Source organism: Podarcis erhardii, assembly GCF_964252035.2.
Source record: "Podarcis erhardii genome assembly, chromosome: 9".
NCBI lineage: Eukaryota > Metazoa > Chordata > Lepidosauria > Squamata > Lacertidae > Podarcis > Podarcis erhardii.
In genome coordinates, this window is record NC_138512.1 from 32165907 (window position 1) to 32180202 (window position 14296).

Genomic DNA, 14296 nt, shown 5'->3' on the forward strand with positions numbered 1-14296 from the left:
TCAACTTCAACCAAAGCGATCTACCGTTTCTGGGTGCGAAGAAATGAATGTGTCAAGCCCAGTCACTTTGAACAAACCCTACCACAAAGCCTTCCTCTCAGCTGACTTTTGTTTTGAAAGATCCACTGGAGTTCTCTTTCCTATATCTGGATGAGGAATAGCCCTGCCAGGACACTTCTGAATATGTCCCTTCTGCCAGTGACAGCTGGAAATGCAGCTTCAAGAATGGAGGAGAAATGCGACAGGACAGGGACAAATTTTCTCCATAAACACATTTCATTTTGAAGAACAATTTTGAAATGTACAAATCCAGTCATTCCTTCTAGCAATTTACAAAATAATATTCCCCTTTTTTACATGCTGGAGCTGCCGAGCTGCTACCCTGCTCCTGAATTTGTAGTAATTGTTATTTTTAAAAAACAAACAAACCAACAACACACCTCTAAATGTGTTATAATCAGCTACTACTTCCATGCTCTTTCTTGCTGCTAACAACAACAACGATAATAATTTTATTATTTATACCCCACTCACCTGGTTGGGTTTCCCCAGCCACTCTCTGCTAACTTCTGGAGCTCTGCTGTAAAGCTCGCTTAGGCCAGTTACTATCAGTCAACCTAACCTAACTTTCCTTTTGTCGCCAAGCCAATAAAGTGGGATCGCCTTGTGAATGTTGCCCTGTGTATGCCCCCCCCAAAAGATGGATACAAATAGCTGCTAATAAAAGTCCTTCCTTGGACCCCTGTAAATTCCTTCCTAATTTACAATATCTCTGCAAAATGCTACCCACAAGATCTGTTTCCAGATCATTTCAGCCCATAGGGCCAAAATCAAGAGCTTAGTTTCCAAAACCATGTCCTAGACCTGCCGCATTTGGGTTACAACCAACATCAGTATTATGCCGTCTTTGCCCTGGTGCAAGATGAACTTGCTGGGCCCAAGTGTCACGCTTCTCATTTCACACTTTTCATAAGTAGTCTCTGGAACCTACAACCTGTTTTACTCAACCGGACCAGGTAAGAGATTTTGCCTATCCGCTGGTCCCTGAGACAAGAACTAATGACGATACTTTGAATAGCACTGAAAAGGCTTCTACTTCTCAATCTTGATTTACTCTTGAAGGACAGACCCACAGGTGCTGTGCTAAACATAGGAAGCTACTTTGTACTGAGACCGTTGTCCATCTTCACATGCTGGCTGGCAGCAGCTTGCCAGGGTTTCAGACAGGAATATTCCCCAGCCCTACCTGGAGATGTCTGGGATGATCCTGGGACCTTCTGCATGCAAAGCAGATGCCCTTCCACTGAGCCATGGACCTTCCCAAAGCACCATTAATCCCAACCTCCTTTTGGACCACTTTCCAGTACAGGTCCAGTTTCTGGAACCTAGTCTTCTTTGCAGAAACCTATTAAAAGGCATTTAAGGGATACATTCACTCTCGGGCCAGGATGCAGCTGCCCCTGTCAGCTCATTCTCTGTTACCTCTCCCCATGACTCTGGGATACTGTATGTCTTTGTGTTGGTTTCGTTGGAAGCAGACTTTGCTCACACAGGGTTTCTAAGTGTAGGTCAAGTCCCTAAATGTATGGCATTCAGAAATATTTGTTCATGTTTGTGTTGCTTAAGAGAATATTTCAGGTGACTTTCCTTTTTCCTTTTTTATTACCAGTGTTAACTAAATTGTTTTGGTGAAGCCCGTTAAGCTATTGCATCTGTATTTTAGAGATGTTTTCCTTTGGTGCGGCTTTGTGCAACATAACATTTGATTGGGATCATGCTTTTAAAACAACAACTGGCTCCTGAAGCAGGTCTTCAGACAAAATAAAACATTCTCTTTTTGTGTGTTTTGCAAGAGAAGATTTTACCTGTTTGTTAAAATTAAGTGTTTAGGTTGATAAGGACATACTAGTCTGAGTACATACTATTCATGAGACTGAATTTGGATTGTCTCATTGGATTCTAACGTTTCTAAAGCCATTTTTAAAATAAAAATAAATATGTGTTTCTTTGGGGCCTTACACTCCTCTCACAGGAAGCAAAAGGTGTATTCTCTGGAGGCTAGGACCCGAACCAATGGCTTCAAGTTACAAGAAAGGAGATTCTGACTAAACATTAGGAAGAAATTTCTAACAGTAAGAGCTGTTCAACAATGGAATAGACTCCCATGAGAGGTGGTAGATTCTTCCTTGGAGGTTTTTAAACAGGTTGGATGGCCCTCTCTCATGTATTCTCTTGTTGAGATTCCTGCATTGCAGAGGGCTGGACTAGAGTCTCTTCCAGCTCTATTAATTATAAGGATAGACCTTAATAGGCTTTAGCCTTTTCTTATGATTTCCCCCCTACAGCAGTCTTAACAATCCTGTAGTGTGCATATCTTCTTAGAAGTAAGCCTCATTAAGTTCAACTGACTACCAGCTAACTGATTATAGGATTGCAGCCTAAGTAAAATTTGCAGAGACAATCATTTTAATGATTCCAAATTTCATTTTATCTTGTGTGGAATGGCAAGGAGAGGGTTTCTTTGCAACATTAAAAGGGGGGGAAATGGAAGCTGTCCTTTGTATTTGGATGAATTATTCTTCATGTATGTTTTGAGGATGAGAATCTCCTTTTAAGATTGCTCAAATAAGTACTTCTGAAGATCCCAGAGTCGGTGAATCTAAAACATTCCATATACCCCCTGCTTTGGAACAACCCAAATTATGATATTCCTTAATAGACTCTGTCCTAATAGCTTTGACATACTGTGCCCAATGAAGATAATTTCTCCTTATCACCATTATTAATTAGAACGTGAGACGTTAGCTGCAGTGTGTTTTAGGGAACCAATTAAAGGACAATAAGGATGGCAAGTGAAGTTGTAATTTTATTTGACTACTAAAGTATTAGCAACTGTATTGACTGAATTAGCTAGAACTAGTAATTTTGTCCTTCTGAGTGGGGTAAAATAAACTTTGGGTACCCAGCTTACATTGTAGACTGCTATGCAGAAGTAGACTGCCTAGGGACAATCTCACTTCTATGATAGTAAACAGTGATCCCATGTGAAATAGTCATGCCAGGCAGGGAATTGTACCTGGGTTCCCCCAGTCTTCATTTGACACTCTCACACGGAATAATCTGGTTGCCTGGATGAGCCTGCTTCAACTATAATTGACATGAAGAGGCCTCCACACAATCAAGGGGCAGCAAGACCACACTGCTGGCATTGCCTCTGAGGTTTCATGGCTTTCTAAGTGTAGACATCTGCTTAGGAAGAGCTGCTCTATGTAGATCTCTCTGTGTGTAGGCTTCCCCTGGAAGCTGGAATCCTCAGGATTCCAACTCCAAAGAAAGTCTCTGCACATTGGCTTGTGCAGATGCCACAGCTAGTTCATGGATGATGAGGACAATTGTTTATCCTATACTTTTCCGTGCTCTCCCCCATCAATTTACTAACCACAAGAAGTCAGTCTGGATTTTTAAAGTGGATTTATGCTAGGGTGATGAGTGCTTTAATCTTTAATTCTGCAAACCTAAACCTAAAAAGCAGAAACATCACCTTGCCAACAAAGGTCCGTATAGTTAAAGCTATGGTTTTCCCAGTAGTGATGTATGGAAGTGAGAGCTGGACCATAAAGAAGGCTGATCGCCGAAGAATTGATGCTTTTGAATTTTGGTGCTGGAGGAGACCCTTGAGAGTCCCATGGACTGCAAGAAGATCCAACCTCTCCATTCTGAAGGAAATCAGCCCTGAGTGCTCACTGGAAGTACAGATCCTGAAGCTGAGGCTCCAATACTTTGGCCACCTCATGAGAAGAGAAGACTCCCTGGAAAAGACCCTGATGCTGGGAAAGATTGAGGGCACAAGGAAAAGGGGACGACAGAAGACGAGATGGTTGGACAGTGTTCTCGAAGCTACCAGCATGAGTTTGACCAAACTGCGGGAGGCAGTGGAAGACAGGAGTGCCTGGTGTGCTCTGGTCCATGGGGTCACAAAGAGTCGGACACGACTAAACGACTAAACAACAACAACAAAATTCTGGTATGCACTTGAATCTCTCCTTCAAAATAGTGAAAGTCCGAAGGCATCTTCCGGGAGAGTTCCTGTACCTTTGTTGTGTAATGATGGAAGAATTCCATCCACCATATGTCATTCCGCTGCAATTCTCCACAGCTCTAGGTAAATGAACCTTCTCAGGGTCTAGACCTGCCAGCCACAATTCACATGAAAACAATGGAGTTACATGACTAACTGGAAATTAGCATTGCCTCCCACCTCTGATTGCAGGAAGCTTTTCTAACTGTCTAACACTCTACATGGCTTCTTCAGAATTAATAACAACTTCTTATTAACATAGTTTGTCCTGCACCAGGCATGTCAAAAGTAAGGACTGCAAGATCTCAAGTCCAAAACATCACTTTTATTGTTCCTAATAAGCTGGAAGAGTTTTCACAGGTTGTCAATTTGCCTGCATAGATTGGGCTTATGAGTACATGACATGCTCATCTACGACATGCCTACCTACATTCATATAATGGTACAAAATCCAAAAATATCTGTTGGTCTACTTCTATCTATGATGGTTGCATTACTTCCATCCAGACCAGCAGCTGGAGAAAGTAAATTTAATTTGCTTGGAAACAGCAAAAGAAAATAGAATCCTGAAAAGGAAAACAAAAGAAATGCTCCTTAACTAAGCTCTTATATTTGAAGCAGTCATTTTATACACATCAACAAGCACTGTAAAGACCAAAGAAGAAAACTGTCATATTTCATGCCAAAGATGTCTTGTCTCTAGCAGAGATCCCTACTGTTCTGATAGCCATTGTTAAAATTATATACTGAACCCCTACAGTGATGTCCCACTCCAGGGGGAATAAATCAAAGGTCAGCTATACAGAAAACAAGACACTGCTCTCATTAAATAAGGGTGAAAATGGCAACGGCATCACCTTTCAAATGTTCAAGCTGGCACTACTTAACATAGGACTAATCTGCTTCTCACTCTGGTTGCTTGGTCATTGGGATTTAAAAACAAAACAAAAGCAGGCCTTTAGTAAGTAAGTGCATAGCATGGTAAATTCAAGAATGGTATACAAATAGAAACCAAGCAAGCTGGCTAATAATAGTGTCTATTTGGCATGGAGAGCATATTAATTTATATTAACATTCTAAACTAGGATTTTAGCTCACCAGATCATTATAGAAGAAGGGTGATTTGCAACATGCGTCACTGAACATTCCTACTCATTTGGACCAGGAATTTAAGCAGGCACAATGCAGGTAAGCTGGTACAGTCAACAGGGGAAGGCAGACTTCAAGATTGCAGGATCTATTTTGTGTTTCACTAGAGCCCTGAGCAAAAGCACATATGCTTAAAGTATGGGTTGCCTCTGAGTAGTTACTGGGCACACAGATTTCTTCTGCATATCACAACAGAACTTCCATACTTCCACAGAAAAGAATTCTGGCTACCCCAAGGTTTCTTAATTTCAGCAGTCTAATCCGAGGGGAGGGGCATTTTATTCTCACTGTTGAACAATTGGTAATCACAAAACCTTACTGATCTATTTCAGACCATCCATAGATCTGCTAGGGCAGTGTTCTTCAACCATGGTTTTCTGTATCTTGTTGGATTACAGTAATAAAAGTATATGCCAACTTGAGTGCATTGAAGCAAAGTTGGGATATAAATAAATAGAAAGAGATAACTCTGGAATAGGAAACCTGAGGACAAAAAGTTCTGGCCATGATTTTTTCTTTTCTTTTTGGGATAAGGAAAAGCAACTTCCAGCCATCAGTAAAAGTCCTCAATCAACCAGACTCTTCTGTCAGTAAATACAGGCTGCGTACAATCACCTAAGTAGTCATTAAAGGACTCTTCTCTATTTGCGAAGACCACTCTACAGTAGATACCCGAACAATTACAATTAACAGACAAAAGTGCTACATTGCTGAATGGTGTTTGATTAATAGCGGCCTTGTGGGAACTTTTATTTCTTTTTTCTTTTAAAATCAAAATTATCAATTGTTTTCTATTACTGTGGAGAAAGCTTTACCAAAGACAAGCTGAGAGGTGGGAAAATGAATATGTGCACAATGCACAATTTAACAAATTGTGGTGGTATTCATGTTAAATGTTAAAGATGCATCACAAACACAAATTCAGCCCCACCATAGATTACCATTCCTCACCACACATGCCTTTTACATTACATGGAAACGATTCCAGTTATTTGTATAGTGTCATCTATGGGCATAATTTTTCAGAATGTGCCTTTACTGCTTAATGCTAAAAATGTAGCATGTTTTCCCAGTTATGTTTGGATTAAAAAAACAACAACAACTGTATTTTGGACTGTATTTTTGTTGAAAGTGCAACAGCAGAGATCATTCTGTGTGCAACTTAATGGTTAATTCTGTTAGTATTGACATCAACTGGCCAAGAAGGGTATAGGTAGAGGTATAGCTTAGCAACTAGGCAGGGGGAGGGGCATGATGTTTACTGAGGTAGCATGTTTCCTGATTGGCTGTATAGTTATGAGGGAGTTTTTTCTGTGTATATTTTATTGAATGTGTCCCTGCTCTGTTGAAGGCCTGAACTAAGAAAGGAAAAGCCTTTCTACTGCTTTTCCCTCAAATTATACACGGTTTAGTTCTGGGGGGGTTTTCTCAGTAAATTGCTAGCAGGATTTTTTCTCTCTCTCTGGATGCTGTCTGCATTGTTTAAGTGACTAAGTCTTATGACATTACTCTCATCCATATTTTCCCGGAAGCTGTGGCATTCAAGTATTTGTCTTGATCCCTTCCAAACCACCGAATATACAAATACTTTTTAATCATGGGGATACTGTACCTATCAATGGAGGCATGCTTATCCGAACATTTCCTACCACATGTGGCCTAGAACACAGTTGGTGTCCAAAATATGTTCTTCTCTGCACCACTGTAGTTATAACTACCTCTGATTATTTGTTCACCTGCTTCAAACAGGAGCTAAAATTGCTGGCCTGTTGTCACTGTTACAATATGCAGCTTCATTTGGACAAAGCAGCTGCAAACTGTTTTTGCTGTGAGAGCTGATTGCAACAAACTGATAAAAAATCACTCCTGCCTTTCTGCAAGGTGTATTAGAAACTGCTGTCTGAATGTGACAGAGATGGAGTTCAAATCCCATTGCTTTTGATGGGAGAAATCTAGAAGCAATTCAGGAGGCAGATAGTGGCATTATACATTCTATAATGTTTGCAAGCTGGAGACAAAATTGAATAAGTAGGGATATCCATGCCATGTCTCCATGGCAGTTCATTTTCTTGGGCTACTGTGTGTGTGTGTAGCCTATTTGGGGACCTAGCCCAGAACAAGAGAGTGGGGAAAAGAAGCTCTGACCATCCAAATAGTTTTCTTCACTTTACCTTGGACTGATATCTTGCTGTGCAAACAGATTCCAACGTGGAGGTACCGTATATTAAGGATTATCTTGAGACATGATGATGCAAGCATGTCCCAAGACACTATCTTATGACTCGAGGAAGGAGACAGCATACCACGGAGCTTAGATAGTATGATTAGACATTGTATGTCAAGGCAATCCCTGCTCACCAGTCCTACATTATGTATAAAAGTCTTTCTTTTCTTCTTTCCATTTATACATCACCTTTCCTCTAAGCAGCTCAAGGTAGCATACAAATTTCTCTCCCTCATTTTATCCTCAAAAAACCCCCTGTGAGGTAGGTTAGACCTAGAGAATGTGACTGGCCCAAGGCCACTTAATGCCTGAGTGTGGATTTGAACTCTGGTCTCTCAAGTCCTAGTTGAACACTCTAACCACTACAGCACAGAAGTCTTTCATATTTATCATGTGAAACAACTCAACCTGCCCTTTATAGTCATGAGTTAAAAGTACTTTAAAAAAAAAACCAACCCTTTATGTTGGAACTTGATGGTAAACCTTGTAATATCATTTTCTCACCTAGAGCTGCCCAGTTCAAGAGAATTCAGTACTTTAAATGATTAAGAGAAGGTAGTATTTGGGAAGGGTTGAGTTACCCTGCCATCAAGCTGCCATAGTGCAAGAAGCAGTCTCTGACCACAGTTAAAGGCCCAGGAACTAACTAACTAACTAACTAACTAACTAACTAACTAACTAACTCTCTTTTTCTCTTGTATTGAACCTGCAGCAACCCTACAGCTGCTTGGCTCAACAACTGAGAGGCCTTCTAATGAAATCTTCCAGTAAATGGGTGTAACAAGACCCTTTAAAAACACCAGCGCTGCAGTGTTAATTACAATAAAAAGCATTTTAAATATTTTCCTCTATCCAAAGTGTCTTTCCTTGCTTTCAGAGAGAACCACAATTGACTGTTGATATACTATTGCCATTACATTATCTTTTCTTTTTCCAGCATCTCCCAGAGCAGAAGCCCAAACAAGATGAATGGCTGTATAATGCCGCTAAAAAGCTTCTGTGGGTTTCAGCCATCAGTGTTTCCACCTCCCAGCTGTTAGCATCCTGAAATCTGATGCTTACAATTGTTGCCTAACTTGCACTTAACTATACTTATGCTTAAATGGATCTCTCATTCCGACACGCGGTGTTCATCATCTGCTTCAAATTGCCACTCTGTGCTTGTCTTCCTGCTTTCCTCTGATGAATAGTGTTAGGTTTGAATGCCGACTTGGGGAGAAATTTTGGGGCTAGCACTGGGGTTGTGTTTTATGTTGTAAGCAGCCTTGTCAGAGCCGTCTAAAGAATGTGAAGCTTTCTTCACTTGCCAGTCAAAAGGTCCTGTTCCTGGCATACACCTTTTATGGGGCCTGGAGAAGGCAAGAGCAGGAAGAGGCAGTGTCCTTGGGCTGATGTTAGCATGGGATACTGGCCTGCAGATGTGAGCGGGATCAGGGGTTGGCATTGGCCCACACCTCAGCAGGGGGCTGGTAGCACTGCGCTAGACATTGTCTCACTTCGTAGCCTAGTGTGAAATTTATTTATTGCATTAATATCCCACCTTCTTCTCCAATGAATCACATGTGGTTCTCATCATTTAACCCCTACAACAACCCTGTGAGGTAGGTTAGGCTGACAGGCAGTGACTGGTCCAAGGTCACTCAGTGAGCTTCATGAGCAAGTCGGGATTTGAACCCTGGTCTCCCAGGTCCTAGATAACCTGTCAGGGACTGTGCTGAGGAGGGCTGCACAGATGAGAAATGGTGGGAGCCTTCCCCTCCTCCTCCCCCTGATCAGGATCCCGAATCTTCCCAGGTAAAGTGGGACAGTATAGAGTTGGAACAGTGGTTTGCTGAGGGACATAGTTCAGAAGACAAAAGTTGGGAAGAACTGGGTGGTGAACAACTAGGAGAAGAAGAACTGGGAGAGAGAGAGTTAACAGACTCCAGTTCGCTGGATAGTCCAAGGCCACAGAGGTTAGATAAGTAGCTGCACAGAAGGCACAGTGGTTGCGAGATCAGGATGCAAAATGAGGAAGTGGTGAGGGTGACTCAGGAGGAAGTAGGTATAAACCTTAATTGGAAGTACCTTTACTCCGAGAATTGACTCTTTGTTATTTCGCTTTGATCATTAAATCTCTTTAAATGGTAATGGACTATTTTTGCTTTGTTCTGCTTATCCATGGCCAAAGGGAGGGAGGAAGCCGCTCCCCCAAAGCCTGATATCACCACTAACCACCACACCATACTGACTCTCACTGGAGTTTTCAAAGCATGCACCTCAGCTGCTAACACAGAAGATATGCAGGTCTGATGATTACTTCATCGTAAGAGCTTTGTTGGATCACACCAAAGTTCCATCTAGTCCAGCATCCTGTTCTCACAGTGGCCAACTCCATGCCTAGAAGCATGCAAACATGACATGAGCCCCGCAGCCGCTTTCCGCTTTATGTTCCCAAACAACCAGTATTCGGAGGCGTAGCACCTCTACTAGAAGTAGCTAAAAGCAATCATGGATAGAAGCCATCAAAAGCTTAATCCTCCAAGAATTTTACCAACTCCCGTCCAAGTTGCTGGCTGCCACATCTTGTGGTAGAAAACCCCATAGTTTAACTATGTGCCATGTGAAGAAGTGCTTCTTTTTCATCTGTCCTGAATCTCCTGGAATTCAGCTTCATTGGATTGTCCCAGGTTCTCCTATTTCAGAGAGAACGTCTCTCTATCCACTTTCTCCACAACATATAATTTTATTGACTTCTATCATCATTTTTCCCCTCCCCCCTCCCGCTTGCAATTGCCCTTTTCCTACACTTAAAAGCACCAAATGTTGTAACTTTTCCTCATAGGGAATATTCTTTCCTCCTGAGTATCTTCATAGTCCTCATCGTTTTTCAAAGTTGTGCCATAAATTTGTGTATCTTTCTAGCCTTTGTTGAAGCTAAAACAATCCTAAGTATTTGTCTCAGTTTTCTGTCTCCTAATACAGAAGTCTTTGTTCCCCCATCACAGCAACTAAGTTCTTTTCCACCTGTGTTATGTTTTGCAAAGAGAAGTGAGCACATAAGATATCAACTATAACAGGCACCCCCCAACCTTCGGCACTCCAGATGTTTTGGACTACAATTCCCATCATCCCTGACCACTGGTCTTGTTAGCTAGGGATCATGGGAGTTGTAGGCCAAAACATCTGGAGGGCTGCAGGTTGGGGATGCCTGAACTATAACTATAGCCTAGGGCAGGGGTTGGGGACCAGCGACCCACAATATATTTTTAGACTTCTAGCTCCCATCAGTTGATGCTAGCATGGTCAATGTTCAGGGATGATGTGAGTTATCCTCCAGCAACATACATATGGCCAGATTCTCCCCTCTGCCCTAGGGTTTATAGAGGTGCTTCTTTCCGGCATGAAATCTGTCCTGTGTTTTAAACCCCTTTCAATAATAAATACTTATATGGGCATGAACCAATGATACATTCAGGATGTTACTTCAAAAGCTCATTACCTAGCTACTTCCCATTATAACTACAATCTGTTGAAGTCACTTGCAGTTCAAACCCAAAGGCCTTGACTCTTTCATTATATTTACATGTTTCCTTCATACCTTCTTGTTTATTCCTGCTCCTGCCTTCCTCAGCTTTGTTCTGCTTGCCTGCTATAGTTTTCCCCCCTCAAGGTATTGTATTATGTGTAAGACCAGTTCTTTTTATTTTAGGAGAGATACTGTGCAAACCCACAAAAACTTCAGCTGTAAATGCACAGTTGCCGACAATCTACTTTAATCTGCTTTAGTCTGATTCTAAGTTAGCTATAGCAGCACCTCCATTTGTTGCTAAAAGCAAACTTCTGCATTTCTGTGTAATTTGTTAATGTGTTTATTATATCCTTTGCTGCCTCCCAATAGGAACATCCAGGAAATGAGATACTTGTAGCAGAGTTTGTTTATTCCGTGTTAAATGACAGCTGAAGGCGCACTATTCTATTTACATTTACAGTTCTAGAATTTTTTAAAACAGCATTCCACATCTAGCTAAACTTTGGAAAACAGAACCATTAAAAGCCAAGGTAACGATTACAACAAAATCACACTCTTTAACATCTTGCATTCTCTTTTGCAGAATTGCTATTGCTTTTCACAATCTACAATAGAAATGTTAATACTGAAAGAACTATTAGATGAGAATTAAGCTATTGCCTTAAATAGTGAAATTTCATTTTGGATACTCTCTTTAAAAGATTTGCAATCCTAATGAAAGGTAGGGTGCCTTTTAATAGACTGGTAATTTTAATAATGCCCTAATTTAAATTCAACACATTTTAAATGGGGGGATAGATAAACTAAAGTAAATAGACACCCCTCTCAATGAAAAACTGATGGCAAATGAGAGATCTGACTTTTCCTTTTTCTCTGAATTTCAGCATTTGGCATCCGCATCGTTGTTTTTTCCCCAAACGCTATGAAATGTACAGCTAGCTATATGGCATAATTGGTTTCAGAGAGAATTCTGTGCATTTTGTTTCATAATACTTGCCGTTTGCCACCTTTTCACCACTGACAGATAATCTTTAACAATGTATGAGATAAATGCAACAGGTGGCAAGTTATGGGCAGGGCTTTACTTCTTGAAATTCTGTTGTTACAAAAGCAGCATCTCTACATCATTTGTGCCGCAACAAATACTGAAGGCTCCTGCATAATCGCTAACAGTCCCCCCCCCCGCCCCACTGTGAGTCATTCAACGCTAATTTAAGATGTTATGTATGTCACATATGTACATACAGCATTGATTTCCTGCACTGAAACCATCTGGCAATAAGTGCAGGCGTGTCATTCCTGTCGTAGAAGCAGAATGCCTTTTAAAAGGAGGTGGAATTATGTACTGCAACTAAGCATGTCAGGAGGACAAACTTCACTATTACCCTCATTTGACAGAGGCTGCCTACAAAATGAACTCTGGGTTTTAAATCTGGGTTCTAAGCCTAACATTCTGTGAAGGAAAACAAGGTGGCTCTGTGCACTTTAAGAGGGTGCAGAAAAGCAGCAGTTTTGTCACAGGGGGCAGGAAATGTTTCCCTCCGGGTTTACCAAGGCAGTTTTCCTGCCCGCAATGCATCTCTTCATGTACCTATGGTAGGTTGTCCTTTCAAAAGATCCCTCGTCAAAGTTCACCGCACACAACCATAGGGTTTCTCCATAAGCTGCTTTGCTTTAGGCTTTCTTGAACGATGGATGTGTAAGTGCTTTCAAAGTGACCTTAAAGAATAAACAGCACTCTGTCAGCATTAAAGCACTTCAACACAATTAAGTTCTGTCGCTGGCCCAGGATGATCTTAATAGGCGAGCTGAACAAACGAAGATGAGGTATAATTCAATTGCCACAGGAGGTGCTCATTCTAAGAGACTCCCAAGAAAAACTATATGCCAGGGGAGCAGATCAAAGAAGCAGAGGAAGTCTGGGATAGGAGGAGCCACCATGGGGAGAGCATTCCATCTTTGAATGAGCAACTACAGGAAAATCTGTGCCAATCCACCAAGAGAATCTACCACAATGGTGTTTCAGCAGGGCCGCCACCAGATAAACATGCTGTATATTTTCTTCTGCTCTGCTACACCTGCTGCTCTCCTTGTTGACTACCCCCACCCATTATATTTTAGCAGGCAGTACCATTTTTGACACAGGTGGCGCTGTGGGTTAAACCACAGAGCCTAGGGCTTACCGATCAGAAGGTCGGCGGTTCAAATCCCCGCAACGGGGTGAGCTGCTGTTGCTCGGTCCCTGCTCCTGCCAGCCTAGCAGTTTGAAAGCACATCAAAGTGCAAGTAGATAAATAGGTACCACTTCGGAGGGAAGGTAAACGGCGTTTCCATGTGCTGCTCTGGTTCGCCAGAAGCAGCTTAGTCATGCTGGCAACATGACCTGGAAGCTGTACGCCGGCTCCCTCAGCTAGTAAAGCAAGATGAGAGCTGCAACCCCAGAGTCGTCCGCTACTGGACCTAACAGTCAGGGGTCCTTTTACCGTTTACCATTTTTGAATGGGCTTCCATCTGTGATGGCCACCCATCACCTTAATTTGCCCCAAATTCAATGCTCCACCATGGATCTATATTCCTAACCAGCCTATAGATTTTGTAGATCTATAGGCTAGGGCATTGCATTTTGGGTAAATTTAAAATGAAGGGTGGACACTGCAGGTGGGAGCAGAGATTTGCCCCCACCCCCCCAAAAAAACACAACCACCCAGGGACTTGGCAGGGAGGGCAGGGTAAGAGGTGTTTCTGAGTTCATGGGGCTTTTGGCCAGTGCCTAACCTAGCTAATGTTTGGAGCCAGAGCTGTCTTTAAGAATTATGCCAAGAGCCCAGCCCTATGCATGTCTATTCAGAACTAAATCATCCTAAATTCAATGAGACTTATTCCCAAATAGGCATGTGTCCAATCCACAGGTCACCAATAAATGAGAAGAGAGTGGCCAACTCTGCCATGCTTGTTAGCCAAACTCCATGGATCTAAAATCTAAAAAGATGGGTAAAGTGCTGTCCAAATTTCCACCAGATTTAAGTGCAAGTGGCCTATGCAGACTTAAGGGCACCAAACCACCCCAAATGCGTGTGCCTAATTCTGCATAGGGGATCAGGCTGATTGCATAAGCCAAGCTAAACTGACCACCTGTTCAGTTCCAAAGGAGCATCATTTTTTTCTTAGGACAGGTTCCTATATGAAGAAATATAAGGTGAAGGGAAACCATCACAAGGTCACCTACAGATCTGCAACAAACAATAAAGCATGTTAGTTAAATGCATTCCTTCTACTTTGGCAAGAAGCTCATTTAGAGCAATCCTTAAGAACAAACAGAGGCTCGTCATTGCTA